Here is a 6,000-nt window from a genome sequence, read left to right on the forward strand (position 1 = left end):
GAGGCAGGAGACAATGCATGGAAGCAAACTTGGTCTTGGAAAGAAAGTGTGTTTTTTGTGTTTTTTTTTCCTAAATGATGCTCAGGGATTTAAAATAGAAGAGCAAAGGTTTGTTTTAGGGACTGGCTGCCGTTCTCAGCAAGGTTTGAAGCCGGGCTTTGGCTGAAGCGTTTCCATGAAGGCATCGGAGTCTGTCATGAATAGTTTGGGTAGCAGGTAATGCCCAACACATGAGCGGAAGATACCCAAGGCCAAGCACGGACTCTCTCGCTGTTGTTCTTGCCTTCTGTTGGCTGCGGGATCATTTCTGTGTTTGTTGAGGTTCAGTTTCTCCTTTATTCTTCCCACTTCATTTCTTTTCAGACCGTGTTCATTGTTCATCTGAGGCAGAGCTAGGAAGGCATGTTCCTGACCCTTCAGGAATGTTCTTCATGGTGTTCTCCTGAGCTGGCCTGCTTGGCTATTGTATGCATATCATTCTATGGCTATTTCTAGGTCATTTTCATCCCCGCTTTTTTCTCTATGGTGGCTTATTTTCTTCTCTTTCCATTTTTCTAGAATTCTTCATTTTCCTTCTGCTAGCTGCAAAGAATGTTGGAGTAGGAAGTCAAGCCCTATGAATACCACTAACTAGCTGGTTGACCTTGGGACATAGCAGAATCCCACTGGGCCTTTGTTTTCAGGGTTAATTACAATTTCCATGTTTAACCATCCAGGCAGCTCTATTTTGTATATTAATTTGGCTTCCACCTCTTCTGTGCATGCAGAATTATCCAGATAGTCCATCCTCTCTACCCCTGAAGTATTTCTGGGGTCGGTCTCCAGGTACTGAAGAAGCCTCCACCTGCAGCGTCTGCTCTGTTATGCCAGGTGCCCATGATCCCCAGGCCAGAGCAGACCACTGCTACATGGGGGGCGGGGGGGGGGGACTCTGTTGCCAAAGGGAAGAGCGGCGCGCTTGCCTTTATGTTACCACCTGCTGGAAGGGTCCCAAGGCAGTGTTGTTTGAGCTTCCACTCATGACAGTTTTACAATAATCTCAGCTGCCTCTCTCAGTTCAGGACTGCCTGGAAGTGAATTCATATACTAGCTCCCACACTTTCGTCTTAAGAAACCCCATTCTCCGTTAACTACCAAGGCCCAGTGAATTGTGTTGGCCACCCCTTCCTTTAGGACGAGGTCTACCTTTCTCCACCCTTCTGAAAACAGGTTATTTAAAACCTGTTTTAAATAACAAAAGTTCTGAACCCATTAGGGGACAAATCTTGAGTTTTACCCCAAAGACTTTCCTTGCACACGGACTGTTGCCAGGCCTGTCCGTACGGCTTCTGAACATGCCTGAGCATCAGTGGTGGACAACGGGAAGCTCTGGCTGAAAATGAGATCTCTGTTTTAGTTGGAAAAAAAAATTGCCATTGTCACCATGACTACCCTCTTGTCCAGTCCTTCATGGTTCCTCCTCCTCCTACATTTCTCTTCATCTCCTTCTTTCATTTTAAATACCATTATAATGTGTTCAAAACTGAAGGGGACATGCCAAAAAGGACACAGGCTTTGCTTAAAGGGGCTCCCCTCATCAAATTTGGGACAACTTGAGCATCAAAATGAATAATAACAGTAATGGATAGTAACGCATTGTATTAAAAAGGAATCTACCAGTCTACATTTATACTAAATAAAAGTGGGAGGGGAGAAGGACAAGCTTTTTTTTTTTTCTTTTAATATATCTTTATTGACTTCAGAGAGAGGAAAAGAGAGGGAGAGAGAGATAGAAACATCAATGATGAGAGAGTCATTGATCGGCTGCCACCTGCAACCCCCTGGACTGGGGATGGAGCCCGCAACCCGGGCATGTGCCCTGACTGGGAACCGAACCCTGATCGCCTGGATCCTAGGTCGACGCTCAACTGCTGAGCCACGCCTGGCCGGGCGAAAAGCTTTTTTTGGTTGTTGTTTGTAGAAGAATGCCAATTAATAAACACAGGAATGATACAAAACCATCATTTTTCAGCCACCATAGTAAGAATTAATTCCGATAAGAATTATTAATGGATGCTGAAAACACTGGGTGAAGGATTCTGGGGGGAGAGAATATTCATACAGTCTCAAAGTATCATGCCCTAGATTATTTACAAATTAAAAAGGGGAAAAGGTACTTTGATGATGGAGAACTCTGGCAGCCACAACCTTAACTAAGTGATCAGACAACATCACCAAGAATGGACAAATTTGCCTAGTGGCCTCGGTGAGACACATGAGGACACAGCACCACCTTCATGGGGTTCTTGCCAGAAATGTCGAGCCGGCAGCTAATCAAGAGGGGACAATCAAACATCCAAATCTGGGAATGTTCTGCCAAACAACTCACCTGGATTCTTGAAAAAATTCAATGTCATGAAAGACAAAATGTCTGGGAACTATCCCAGATTGAAGACATTTCAATTAAATGCAATATGTGTTCCTTGACTGGATCCTGGATATTGGGAGAAATCAGATTCTAAGGGACGATTGAGGAAATTTTAATATTTATGGTAATAGTATTACATCAATATTAGAAATCATAGTTTGTGTAATAAAGAGAAAAGTAAAATGACATTAGAAATAAAATAGCATTTATTTTGTATGCATGAGTGTCTCACAAAAGTAATCTCTCTGTTTTTCTGAAAGATTCCCAATTTTATGGGCTAGTAAATAGTCCTAGGACCCTGAGTTTCTCCTTTTCTGATCCCCTCTCTCACTTTCCTTTCCTTTATTTTTCAGGAGTGGGATCTCACGGAGAAGAGGGAAAATAGTCAAGCGATGGCAGCTGAAGGGCACTGTGATTAGCTGGTGTTTCCCTTTGGGACAATGGTGGGACAGCCACAGCCCTGGACAGCAGGGACCGTTTGTTTTTGTTGGATGGTGCGTGTAAAACACTGGTTTGGGGTAAGACATTTGTACTCCCTCTGGGTCTGAAAAGGTTGCTTGCTTGAAAAACACAGCGCTTCCTTTCTTCGCTCTTTCTAGCTCAGCACCCAGGGCAGAGGCCTGGAGCAAGGGCGGCTCAGCAGTGGGCCAGCAGGTTGTGCTGCTCCTCGGGCTAAATCAGGGGCCCGAAGCATCCACAGTTTTTTGCCAAGAGGAGGAAATCTGTTGCTACTTAAAAATGATCATCATCTTCATTATTGTTATTATTGCTGTTATTGTTATTTGAGTTCTCAAAGTCAAAAAACCTGAAGGAGCACAAGGTTGACTTCGTAAATAATAGAATTTGGAAAGAATGAATAATTAAACAAGAGCAGTCTTTCCTGCCAAATACAAACTTTTTCTTGGCTTTGGAGAGTGTCTTTGGTTTTGTTTTTGTGAGCTAGAAAAGGAGATAAATTAAATTTGATGTCAGGAGTATTTCAGAGAAAGGATCAAACCATCAGAGCCAAGCACCAGGTTGGGGGGATGTAGATAGAAACCTCAGATAAGTGTGGGTGGCCCCTGATTGTATTCCCTATATTTGGTGTCCACAGAGGTGGAGAAGTCACAGATGACATCAGGGGCCTCTGAGGTAGCTTGCTGGAGTCCCAGCACCTGTTTTGGTACAAAAAGAATCCCCAAAGGTCTGAGACCCCTAGAAGGGCAAGGAGGGGCCAAGAGAGGCCCAGTGTGGGGCTGGGGAATATGTGGTGTGCATGGACATTTATTTAAATTCAACAAGGTTAAGTTTGCTACCATCCACAAAATGGGGGCTCAGAAACAGAAATTAAATTGATTTATATAAAATTAACATTATATCCTGGCAGTCTGAGTCAGAGGTGGTAAAATTTGGATGCTGTACCTATTTTGTTGGGCTTAGCTGGGGCCTGAACAAATGAGCAGGCCTTGGTCTGGTGTTACTGAGAGTGGGCGGTATTGGAATTTTCTTGGCTTAGCTTGTTTGGGATAAATGGTTTCCCAGGACTGCGAGGCCAGGGCCTTTGTTTTAGCCCAGCTCTCCTGGTCCATCTGGGATTCCTGACCCAGCAGGCTCTGGGTGGTCTGCAGTGAATCTCCCTCCACCTTTCCCCAGCTCACCTCCCAGCTCAGTCTGCACCTGGTGGCCGAGATGATGGAGAGGACTGTAAAGGCCTGGGGACATGGGCGCCCACAGGAGAAGCCCATCGGCAGTTCCTAGGAGGTTCTCTCCCGCTCCACAAGGCAGGAGCACTTGCTATGTTGTTTTCTTTCAGCCGCTCACATAACTCCTTATGACGCTGTGGTCATACTTGCAGGCAGCTGGGATCGGTTTCAGGGAGCTTGCAGCACCCAGGGTAAGAGGCATCCCCTGCAGCTGCGAGCTCCCTCCTTTTCTCCCAGCACCTTGTATGATCCCTCTCCACAGTGGGAAAGGCCATGCTAGGAGACTGCCAGCTTGGGGAAATCACCCCCCAAAAGATGGGGGCCTTTTGATAGTCACAGAGGGATCAGGCAGGAGTGTGACCTTGGGGGACCCAAGGAAGTTACACAGAAATCTGTACTTTTAGGAGCCTGGAGGAAACCACAATTGTTTGACTTTGAGTTTGAAACCTTGAATTATAAATTGTCCATTACCTGAGAGACTCGCTGTTCAAGGAAACAGAATGCAACATTTGAGGAGTACAAGATGGGGTGGGTGCCTCCTGCACCCCCAGAGTGTTGGCTGGTACTAACTAGCTCAGGGGTGGTCATGGGCTTTGGAGGCTACAGCGGTCTGATGTACAATTTGTGTATTTTTAAGGACTCTTATTACAGTTCCTCCTCCTCAGCACTCCTCTGTCCCTGACACTCCAGATGGTGACAGCTGGATCCTGCCTGGCTGCACTCACCTTTTCACCGAGGGAGAAGCCCTTTCCAGACCAAAACATCGAAGGGTCCTGCTCAGCCAAGCACCTAACCTGGAAAGGGTGACAGGTGCAGGACACAAGCCAGCTGCCAGCTTCTTTACCTGGAAACCTGGGGATGCGGTGGGGCTGGTTAAAGGAGTAAAGCCTGATGGAGAAGTAGGCAAAGATGCAGCTTTTTACAGAGCACATGCACATGACAATGCGAGTAGGGCAAAGTAGGAAATCGGGCGAAAAAAACAAGTCTGCAAACGATGCCATCGCAATTCACCTCCCAACTTTCCAGCAGCTAGGACAACAAATTTAGTATAAAACGGGCAAGAGAATTTCTACTCACTAATAATAATAGCTAATAGTTCATGACTTCTAGGTGCCAGGCACTGTTCCCGCACTTGCCAGGGAATGTCTTCCATCCCCACAACAGCGCTCTGAGGAGGTTCTAACTTTATGCCCAGTTTTACATGGGCGAGAACAGAGAGAGGGGTTACCTAACCGGGAAGGGGTGGCCCCAGTGACATTAGGCAGCCAGACGCCACAGCCCCACTGAAACCCCTCGGCCTGATGCTGTGCTCTTTCAATCTATGGCAAAGGGGATGCATAGTTCTTTTGGGCTTCTCGAGCTGCATCATCACACCAAGAACCAGAGAGGAGTCCCACAGGTGCCCAATGGCCCAAACCTCATTCCACCTCGTCAATAATATGTTTGCGGAAGGGGAGTTGAAAGCCTGTCCCGGAGCAGGTGCAACGAGACATTGGGCGTCTTCCATCCCTGAAGGTCACTTAGAGGGGAAGAGAGGCAGGGAGCCCCTCGCTTCTCACGAGGCTTCCTAACCTTCAGCTTCTGCCAGTTCCAGTGATGGATTCAGAACCGTCGATGGCTATGTTGAAAATTAGGAGGAAGGGGTAACGATTTCCTTTAACCAAATATCATGCCATTTTACCTGACACATCTCAGGCGTCCCTTCCCTCGGCCTCACCTGCCTCCCAGACGCAGCTGCTTATTCCATCTCAGCTGGGGTCGTGGGGACCGACTGGCGAGGCCCTGGGTGGTTCTGCTGCCCAGAGTCTGCATCCTCCCAGCATTTCTGGACGTGCATGAGCATCATTCCACAGGCAGGGGCTCTGGCTTTCTCAGGGGCAGGGGCCATTCATGCAACTCAGAAATGCAGAG

This window comes from Miniopterus schreibersii (assembly GCF_964146895.1).
Source record: "Miniopterus schreibersii genome assembly, chromosome: 1".
NCBI classification, from domain to species: domain Eukaryota; kingdom Metazoa; phylum Chordata; class Mammalia; order Chiroptera; family Miniopteridae; genus Miniopterus; species Miniopterus schreibersii.